This window comes from Gambusia affinis, linkage group LG17 (genome assembly GCF_019740435.1).
Source record: "Gambusia affinis linkage group LG17, SWU_Gaff_1.0, whole genome shotgun sequence".
Lineage (NCBI taxonomy): Eukaryota > Metazoa > Chordata > Actinopteri > Cyprinodontiformes > Poeciliidae > Gambusia > Gambusia affinis.
Genome location: NC_057884.1, coordinates 10,763,185 through 10,774,712, shown reverse-complemented (window position 1 = coordinate 10,774,712; position 11,528 = coordinate 10,763,185). Strand labels below are relative to the sequence as shown.

The 11,528-nt window shown below is 37.9% G+C and overlaps 1 long non-coding RNA gene across 1 annotated transcript; it reads left to right on the top strand.

Moving 5' to 3' along the window:
• The first annotated feature begins 7,961 nt into the window (after positions 1-7,961).
• On the top strand, positions 7,962-10,558 carry LOC122819646. The gene is made up of 3 exons (XR_006368643.1): positions 7,962-8,292; positions 10,021-10,081; positions 10,246-10,558. It is a non-coding gene; the product is annotated as an uncharacterized LOC122819646 (long non-coding RNA).
• Positions 10,559-11,528: the final 970 nt, after the last annotated feature.

Sequence of the window (11,528 nt, the reverse complement as noted above, 5' to 3'; positions counted from 1 at the left end):
TTTAATCCACAGCCTGTCTCTAACAGTAGACATTTACCTCCAGACTGTGAAAACAACCCTGTGGACGCCAGCACACCTGATTTAGTGGGTTGTGAGTTCGAACCTTGGCGTAACGCTGTTTTACCGACTGGAGCAACAGCAAGGCACATCTAGCAAACTGGTCACAGGACAAGGTCACCTGTTGCTTCTACATAAATGATCTAAAATCTTGCATAGATTTTGACTGCAAATTTTGTCTGATTTACTGTTGAGGAAAGTAATTCAAGACTGGTATAAAGCATAGAACGTTGATTCTAGCTGTTTCTTACACCTCTCCTGTCCATTGCTGTCAAATATGTAATTAAAGAGATCACACTTAGAAGAAGTGGGTTTTATTTCCAAGATCCACAACTATGGTGGTGGCAGTGTGATGCTGTGTAACCTTTATTCAGCAGGTTGAAGTCGTTGGGGAAATTGATGAAGCATGTCCAACAAATGAAAACATCATGATAGAAACTCCGGGCCTATAGGCCGGGGATTCTAAACAAAAAAAAAAATTGACTTTAAAGAACCTTAAAATGACTTGAGGGTATGACAACACACATTTATTAGTGATAACTATCTATGATTTAGAGATTCACAAAATATCAAACCACAATGTTTGCAGTATTATAACAGTTAACTGACTGGATACAAAAATTGGCCGGTGAGAGTGTTTCTGCTGCCATGTAATAAATCTCTGTTCCAATGATATGGAACTTGGAAGGAGCTCAGGGACACTAACAATCTATGGATCCAGTATTTAGACCACTCATGTTTCACATGTCAGGTGTTCCTATACCTAACTCCCTCTCATTTGTTTTTCAGACTCCACCAGGTAAGCTCCCCTGCTGATTTATGGAGCTTACGCCTAGTAGGTATGTTTTAAATTAAACTCACAGATGTTTGGAGGGTTATGGATGTGTTTTACCAGTTGATTCACAGGTTTTGTAGAGAACCTTTTCGCAATATAACAGGGAAAATTGAGATATTTTCTGTGTCTAAAGCAGATTACCGTGTCTACTTATTAACATTTTGTGACGTTCAACTGCAAGCGTAAAATTTATTTTATTGGCAAAATTCTGGACATTTACTGCAAGCTATGCTATTAAAACAATTTCCCAGAATTTGAACATCGCACATATCTGATAATAGAGTTGAATATGGTGTAGCTGCAGGGAAACAAAATAGAGAAATAGAAGTGGAGGAGTTCAAACAGTTCAAACAGGTTCATGGAGAGGCATGGCGGCCTTCAGAGAAAGTTTAGACCCCTGATCCCGCAGGGAAGTAGACGCTGAACAGAAGGTAGGGGCCGTCTCAGCTCCCCTCACTAACCTCTGCAGGACTCTCCTGTCTGCCATGTTGCAGCTGCAGTACCAAAATAAGAAACCATGTGCCATTATCTCTGAACAACAACTCTGAATAATGCTGTGCCAGGGGGAGGTGCTTCTTTCACTTCCCTCAGAAACTGGAGTCTCTGCAAGAGGTGAAACACCACCCATCTGTATTTTGAGGAACATAATGAATGTTCTCTTCACAATCCCTGTCAAGAGTAACCAACTTAGTCATCAGGTTAGTGTCAGTGCACTGCATATAAATCTAAATTTGTGCCTCTGCCCATTAGATCGAGATCTGGTAGCCGTGGAAACCACTGGAGTAGAGAAAGCTAATTGTAATGTTTAAGACATAGGTTTGAAAGTATTTGAAGCTTTTTGGCATGGTGTAGTATCCTGTTGGACAAAAGCCTGGATCATTGATACAAAGCAGGATGAAGATGAGCTTCACATTGGCCAAGGCAAATTCTGACTACAATCTGAATCCCAAAGCAGAGACTATAGCTGGAGCAAGAAACACTCTCCTGTCCAATTTTGGAGACTCTGGGTGAATTATAGATTCAATTTCCTGTCCATAGCAGGCAGCAGAGGCAGCCAGTGTGGTCTTCCACATGCTCCTGGTTGATTTATGCAAGGGTTGCCTTTCTATTATGTCCAACAAATCTGCCCAGTCTTTCCTGTCATCTACAAGTTATTTCCATCAACATAACATCTGCTCACTGAATGTTTTCTCCTTTTTAGACTAGTCAAGTAAACTGGAGAATTGGTTGTGATTCAATATCACAACCAATTGTGATATTTTCATTATACTTCTGCAAGTTGTTCTTGTCACATCTACAAATAGTTTGGGTTGGTGCCACGGGATTGGCTACATTATTAACAGCAGCCACATTATTAACCGGTGTACTTAATAATGTGGCTGCTGAGTGTTTTTAGATATGTATCAATTCAAATATTAGTCTAGGGTGTCTATAATGTCACAAGCAATGGCAATTATGTTCAGTTGAGTTCTCTTTGTTTATTTAATGTCTTATTAAATAAATAAGACACTAATCCCCTCTTCATCAGAAGATCACAGCACTATGATGTGTCCCATGCCAGCTCCTTCTTTGTTCTCAGAGAGAGTGATATAGTGGAAGAGCAAGCTTAGTTACATTGTGGTAGGACAACCTCACCCAGAGGGCTGCACAGATGACTGGAAGAGATGTGAGAGGAGCAAAGTGGAGGGTGAACGGAGAAGGAAGCAAAAAAAAAAAAAAAAAAAACTGACATTGGAGTAGAAAATATTAGGGAATATGAGGGAGGTAAAAAAAAGAAGACCTGACTTTCTAAGAGGCATCAAGTGACCTCCTCTCTCTCCATTGTCAAAAAGCAGGAGGGAGACAGGCTGGAGGCCACGGAAGGGGCAGAGCGTATTGGAACAACCAGCCAGAGTGAAGGCTGCTATGGAGGTACAGAGACATAAAGCTGCTTATAAATGTCAATAGAGGTTAATAAGACAACGGTTTTTTTTTAAAAAGGACATAGGCCGAGCATATCATAAATCAGATCAAATGTACTTCTCTAAGTTTGAACACGTATGGCTTTATTGAGAGTAGTGAGTAGAAGGAAACAGACATATGATGAAAAACATGAGGATTACAGCATTATCTGACCAAGTATGATCACAGGAAGAGGAAGTGTCTCATCACACAGAGGAAATGCCTTTGTAGGATGGGGAAACAGGTGGTGTTACCATGTGATTGAGACAGATCAACATGTGGAGATCAAACAAGGACTGTAGCCTCTTTGGAAACAAAGGATTGCACATTAAATTCACATAGATTTTAAAAAAACTAAAAACCTTTTGAATTTATTTTTAAACAAAGATGACATTTTAAAGTCTATTTAAATTATAATCTACCAAATAATTACCTGTATTTCATTTCTACGACTCCAAGGTGAAAGGATTATTTTTTGATATAATAAAACAAATCATTAGACTTTTATTGTGAAACTCAGAAGATTAAATGGTGCAGGTTTTCTTGAAGTTTTTTTTCAAGTTGGAAAAACTTTTCCAACTTTCCACGTTTTACGGAAGTGGAAGATAAATTATGCTTTACAATTCCATTGTGGGTACTTGAATTTAAATTGCTGAGGTTTAGGCAGCATGGAAAGTCTAGAGTTAAGCACAGACTAACAGAAGTAGCATCACTTACTTCTGGTCGAGCAGGCCGCCGACCGCATTACTAAATCAAACTTCAGGTTAGCGTGTCTAAATTTATCTGATCAACTTTCATTTGTAAAAAAACCCTAAAACGAAAGACAATAGACTTGATTTTCTAAGCAATACAAGTTTTGAGATACCAAGCTTTGGTATTTCTCACACCAGCTCTTATCGTTGCTAAACAATGTGCATGTTATCTGTACTTATAGCAATGGCTTTGGTAAAATATTGTCTGCATGACTAGAACCAATTTAAATTTCATGAAAGTTATGCAAGATATCAAGAGGATAAACACATAGGTAGCGTCAGAAATACAAAAAATACGATTTTCTCACATCGATGAGATTTATGCATTTGTATTGTTGTTTGCAATACAAATTGCAATAATATGTGAATTGAATTCTCGTAATTGATTGCACTGATTTCCTGTATTGCATGTCATTGCTAAATTTTGGGAGGGTAGATCACTGGATGTGAAACGCATGAGTCTGATCAACTGTTGGCAGAAGCAGGAAGTTAGAACAAACTGGTGTGATTGGCTGGAGAATGACTCTAAATGAGCACAGCTGAGACGGTGAAAAACTAAGGCAATGACAAATGACATATTAAAGAACAAAACATCAGAAACCTTCTACTTCACTGAAGCATCACAACAACTGAATCAATTCCAATGCATCCTGATACGATGAGTCTTAAAAAATGATCTGCCTTAAAATTTCACAACAGCTTTATGAAAACTTTATGAAGTTTGAGTTACATGTGATCTCACTAAATGCATAGCAAAGTTTGCAGAGACATGACTATGAGTGTCCCTGTTATGGATGTGTCTGGTATGAAGCCAAATTAAACAGCGAAAACCGTCACAGCCATGGAGAGAACATGCAAACACCTTGCCAAGATTTAAAACCAGCACCGTTTCTCAGGCAGCTGTGCTAACCACTCTGCTCTTGCTTGGCACATGAACAGCAAATTAGGTAATATTTCTGAAGGATTCTCCTTGACTAATTCAAAATTCATACATGTAGTCTTTGGTAACTGTCTAATATCACTTGTAAACTTTTTTTTTTTCCTGCTAAATGAGAAATGAAATCTTTCCAAATCCCTCAATTAACTGCACAGCGTCATCCATAGAGGATTGTGGAAACCTGTTCAGATTCTAAACAAACCGAAGAAACATGTTCATTCTATGCATTTAGAAGCCCTGCTTTATCCCCAACCAATCTCTCTCTGTTGTTGTTTTTTTTTTTTTTTGTTTAATTATGGAGAGAAAACATCTGAAAATCCAAAAGCCATAATCTGTCTGTCCCTACACCAAGGACAAGCTGCGACATGATGTGTGCGCTGATGAGTGGATGAATGGTTGTCAGCTGCCCTCCACCAAGGAGCTGCATGACGCCACAGTGACAGATAAAGAAGGGGACAAGAGGTTTTGCCATAAAGCCCACACACCAAGGCAACCATCTGCCCTGAAAACCTCACATCTTCTCTGAACCATACGAAAACCCACAAGGTGTACTAAGAGGAAAAACATCTGCAGTCTATAATGCAGATCACCATCTCTATATATTGTGATTTATTCTCAGAAATCACAATATATAGAGAGTAAGTACAAATGAGCCGGGAATGTTCACGTAAATAAAGTATTGTCTTATGATTCTTCGAAAAAACAAACAAATGGCAAAAAATTTAAAAGACCAGCTTTGTCCAGCCCGGCATGAGGCACTGACTGCTCTTTATCATCACACCAGAGGGAGCTCCTGTCACTGCTGTACTATTCTTTGTCCCTCTGCACATTCTAATGCTTCATCCCTTATGATAAATTAATGCCAACTGATGATGACGGATATCAGCGTGCCAAGGTAACCGCCATTATGGAGCGGTGATTGAGGGTCGCTCAAGCGGAGCGGATGTTTATACTGTCCCCCTGGTGTAAAAGTGCTGCTGTGGAGCCGTCGTGATGACAGGGGTCATTAGCTCAGGGAAGGTCAGCGGTGTTGAGCTTATTCACTTAGAAGTGATAGAGACTGATTCTTTGGAAAAGGAGGAGGAATATGTGAGCTGCCACTTGGAATAGTTTGAGGATGATCAATAACCTACAGGCAAAGAAAATACCACAGCTCAATTTTTTTTTGTCAGCACAACGTAATGAATCATTTTTTTAAGTCGCTTGACAATACAGTTTCAGTAGTTGTTTCTTTAGGGTCAGACTACGCATGTTCTGGATTTAAACTGTTCACATACAGAGCTCATTGCTCGTTTTCTGACATGTATAGAAAGTAGTGCAAAGTCAATTTTAATTGCAAAAGCTAAAAATGTGAGAAATCCTAAGCAATTCCTTTGCAAATCATTAAATTTTTTAAGATGGCCAAAATGTTGAGTAACATATTTAGTAATTCATGACTTCCTGTTTCTCTTTGTTTAAAAAAAATTGTCTAATTTTCTCTGTTCACCACATCCATATGTATAAATTTGACTTAACACAAATAAGCACTTTAAAATGGCGAAAAAAAGGACATGCCATCCATGGAAGTTTCATATCCATCAATATCTATTAGAAACTAACTACAAGAACAGCTACTTTCCAAAATTTGCCCTTAATATTTCATTTCCAATAAACTTTAAAACTGTAACAAACAATCCTCAGTTGAGTCCTCATTTTTTTATATTTTAGAGGTCAAAAAAAGTCAAAGCTCACTGCTCAGAGTTGTTCTTAAAATGACATTTGTTTTAAGGCTTTCATCTTTACTGGGGCAGTAATACATTCAAACTACATATCCAATTGATGACAGTTTTTATTCTAAAATGTCATTGAATTAAAATTGTTATTTATACTGTAATATAATTAAGATCAAACTGCCCTGCATGTAATTGAGTCTGAATGTGACGACATGTAGTGATTGGAAGGAAATTAACAGATTTTCTCTCCATATTTATCCACGGATATTGTTGGATATTAAAACCCTTCTGTAACTTTTCACAATGCTTCAAGTGTTTCCATGTCAAAAATGGCTGAAAATGGCAATTTGTCATTGCTAATTTAATACTCCTTATTTAGTATTAGGTGTTCATCCCCAACGGGTGCATTCCTATCTTGTTACAGGAAATATTGTTGGTAAAATGTTGGCATTCAAAGGGAAGTTTTGATGATCCTAACCATTGTTGAATTTTCTTTCAGTGACAATTTTATGACACTTTGATTACAAAGCATGAAAAATACAAAGTATATTATGTGTAAACCAATTACTGATGTGGCTGCAGGGTTTATACTAGGATTTCAGGATAATACTACAGCATGATTTTTAAATTGATCAGGTGGCATGACTGTTCGGCAAATTAGTATTTCAAATTTGGATTCTGATAATGTTCATCAAGTTTGACAGACTACAAGGACACAGGTGACCAAGAACATCATAAAAATCAAACTGAGGCCTGTTTAATTTTTATGAGAAGACCTTGAACTGGAAAGCTGGTCAAGCTTTGATTTATCCATCTGATTGACTTCTGTGGATGTCTGCCACCGGTAAATGGCTGCACTGGGCAGTGAGCCATGTTACCAATCTCTAAACTGCCACTGGTGATTCTGAATTTGGCACTTGTTTTTCTAGCCCTTAATTTGGATGCATTTTGAATATTTTAATGAATCTGTTTCATAATCTTAGACACAAGAAAGAAATCCAGCAGATCAAAGGTGGTAAGGACTCTTTAAAAGCAGAAACAGACACATCATAGAAAGGTTGTTATTGAAAATAGGTCACTATAAGATACCTACATTTGATCCTTTGCTTCGTTTCAGCAAACAAGCTTATTTTGGTTATTAATGATGTCTCCATTTTAAGGTTTAAAATATAGGGACTTTTCTCCAGTGAATCATCTTCATGGTGTTGAATCTCTTTATTTTGTTATTTTCAAGACAAATAGCATGGACATTGTAAACAAAAAAGAATCAATACATCTTGCTTCCTCATAGCGATAGTGGCATACTATTTTACTGTTTTAACAAACAAAATGTTCCCTTATGGACAAAGTTTTGTTTGCGTTTCTGACTTAGGCAGCACAGGTGTAGTGCTGCCAGGACTGCATGTCTTTACATTGTTATTTCTGATGTTTCCCTCTCCCTGTGTTCTAAATTTGACAATATTATTATATCTTCAGATTGCTATAAGTGCTACAGTAAAAACTGAAGTCACTCCTCCTCATCAGTGTAACATGGGGGAAGAAGCCGGTTTGTGACAGAGGACGTGGCCCTGAAGCCAACTGGTAGACCTCTCAAATAATATCAAGTGGCCTAGGGTCAAATTAACCGAGAGAGAGCATAATACGCAACAACAGCAATCTGTAATAACAAACAACAAAAACAACAATAAAGTGTCTGCAGACAAAAATAAAGCCATAAGATAAATTGAAAAACTGGTAACTTAATCAAACGGGTTCATTCAGACACTGCAGTGAAAAGCCACTGAAATGCATCATAAAAAGCAATTAGAAATCACGTCAGAAAAACCAGTAGCAACAATAAAAATAGTGGCCTGACATTACACAGAACCAGCCACAGGTGACATCAAAAAGCCATTTACCCAATCAGCAGCACAAATATAAATGATCCAAATCCTGACGCAGCAGCGCACAGCCGACAGAGATCCAACTGCACACAACAACGGACCTGACAGCTTGGCGGGCACACCCAGTACCTGTTTACACTAACGAGCCCAACAATGCTGTGAAACGGAAGTGAAGGTAGGGAAACTGGGCATAGATGTATTCAAGGGCCCGAAACGGGTGGGAATTTACAGCACTGGTTACACCAGTAAAGTTTACCTATAGAAATAGATAGAGACCAAAGTTTCAAGTTACATCTAGATAATTTTGTTCATTTGCGACTAGACAGCAGAAACAAGAGAGACCTCAACTAACGTAGGGACCTTTCTCCAGTGAATCATCTTCATTTACTTTTCAACAGCAACACTTTGGTATATTTACTCATGCATGTCATAACTGGTATTCAGTATAAATATGCCTGTTAGTGGTTGCTATTGAGGTCCATTTCATTCAGAGTGCTGAATCCATATTTATAGGTATGACTGCCATTTTAGAGATGTATGACACAAGGCTGAGGAGAATATAACATTTGTTAGTTTGCATCAGCTGGAATGAGTCTCTTCTGCATACAGGATGGCACTTTGACTCAGAGCGAAAGAAAAAGAAATGATTGGTTTTGTCACTTGCAGTCTGGTTTTTGATCTTCTGATTACACGTGTGATGCAATACTCATGTCAAAAAGTCAATATTATTCAGTGATAAATATGAGATATGGATGCTGAGCCACATGAGCAATAATTTTATATTAAAGCAGTGCATGCTGTCTTGCAAGCACCATGCATTCTGTTGGCAGTGCATTTAGGAAATTGTTTGCTATGTTAGAGTTTATTGCTCCTTCAAAAGCAACTGAAAAGAGGAGTAGACAAGAAGACTGGAAAAATAAATAATGGAAACAATTGTGGAGAGTGAGAAGAATCAAGAAAAATATCACATCAGTCAACACTTTTGTTCAAATTTACTATTTCTGTGAAAGATTTCATAGGCAGCATAAAACCTCTGGAATATTCAGCTCTAGAAAGCTAGAATTAAACTACAGTAAGTTAAGATGAGTTTAATCCACATTTTTTCCGTTGTCTCGGAAATCTGGTTTCCTGAGTGCCAACATTCAAAAGATCATATTGTCTTCATTTTGGATTTTTTATTTCCATGTGTTTGACATAATCTAGAATCCACACTTTCAGCATCCATAAATAACTCAAAACATTGCAGTGGAGACTTGTGCGTGCTTTTTTCCTCTGCACATTTCATATATTTGGGAATTGGGCCAGTATGAGATCCTCAAAGCTGGATACTCTTGAGTCAAAAACATTATTCCACTACATTCACACAAACACTGAAAACAAAAAAGCATAACATGATCAAATTACTTTTATTTAAAATTCATAAGGATTTATTTGGATTCAACTTTTGAAATGATTCTCATTGGTCTGTCTACATTTTATAATGATGATTTGTTCCGGTCTGAAATGTGAAGCTAAATTGAAGCTGGGCTGCTGAGCAGGATTAGGACCCAGTGCACAGACCTCCATTCCACTGAAATGTTGCAGGAGGAATTGAAACATGAAAAATGTGCATGACAGGTTTCTTCCAGCTGGAGAAACCGTATAGGAAATATTGTTTTGAATTGTTAGCAAGTTGATGTCAGCAACTAGTGAACAAATATGAAAAAAAAGGATGGCAAAAAAAAATGTTTTGATGCCAAAAGTGGATGTGTGCAACAAAGAATGCTCTGCATCTATGGCTGCAGATGCAGATTAGATCAGCCATGATGGCTTCCAATATGCTGCTGAGTGAAAGTAGGCCTATATTTAATAATGCTAAACATCTGTCTGCATTCCTTAGTTGTCTGTTGGTGCTTCATTCCAGCAGCAGTGGGAGAAGCAGATGGAGGCAGCCAAAGCAGTCCTGCTACAACATCTGGAACAATGTCAGTTTTCACTGGTTCTGCTACACTGCTGTTCCACTGAAATCCAAAGAATATCCTCAATCCCCTGCTGTTTCTTTCCTCTCCCACTTCTAATTCTGCAATATCCACCTATACATTTATATCTTTTTGAGCTTTTATTAAACCATTTTTTTCTACCCTGCCAGGGTGAAAAGAGCTGGCCTGAAGTCCCTGTGCTTTCAGAAGCTAATCCAGAAGCTGTGGAGGAAGCTTTGTGGACACACAAAGCTTTGGTCTTGTGCCAGGGGTATTTCTGCTGCAGGCTGACTGGGGCCAACATCATCTGTGATTCAGACAGAAACCACTGGTGTGACCCAGCCCAGGGACGGAATGCTGGAAAAAAAAAAAAAAGCAAATTACTCTTTTGAGGAAAAAATATCCAATATTCTGGAAACCTGCAAAAGTAACTAGGCTGCATTTCTAAGAAATTCATAAAATAAAATGCACCGATTCTCAGAAGCCTACTGTGAAAAGTACTCACCCTTAAAACATTTTTTTAAAAAGGATTACTTCTGTATTTTCTTGTTATTTTATGAACAGACTGTAATTGATTGCAGTTTTTTGAACAATGTCACTAACCATGCACAAGTCTGCTTCCTTGAATAGAACCTGTCTGACAACATAAAGCAGGTTACAAAATCTTAAAAAACAACATATCTTACCCTTACGTAAAAAAGTTAATAAAACTGATCAGGGGGGGGGGAAGCAAATGGTATTTATTAGTATGGGAAGGCCAACAAAGCTTTTCTAGGGTTTTAGGACTCCAGTAAACCTCTCTGAGAGCCAGTATTCATAAAATGTAGAAAACACAGAAGCAACAGGGCCTGTTTTTAGCAACAAACAAACAAAAAAATCATATTGAGGATTGGAAAATGTTCTTTGGACAGATAAGATTTCAACCAAAATTGTTGGAAGGCATGCATCACTTTACTTTTGGAGTTAAACTTGCACAGCATTTCAGAAAATGGACTTACAACTCACATAAATTCTGCTGTCTACCATGAAATCCTGAAAAAAGGTTGTTTGGTAATGAGTTTGTCAAGCATGCTTGGATCATCCAAGCTCCACCAAACTGGCTGAAAAAAAAAATAAATCAAGGTACTGTAAAAATCAGACTTAAATCGGTGCATAGGCATGACCTTTAGTAGCCAGGCCAGTTGATGTCAGGATGTTTACAAGCAATTGCTAGGTTAAGAAGTCAATTACTTTTCACATCATCGCAAGTTGGTTAAAATCATTTGTCTCCCTCGATAAAGAAAATCTTTTTAAAAACACAGCATTCTGCATTTTTGCTGTGTATCCTTATCCGACAACAACATTTGTTCCGGGATCTGAAAGAATCAATTTTGATAAAATGCAAAAATGTTGGAGGTCCGCAAGCAGCCAAATACTTTTTCCTGGCGCCGTAAAGAGGTGCAGCTGTCTAATG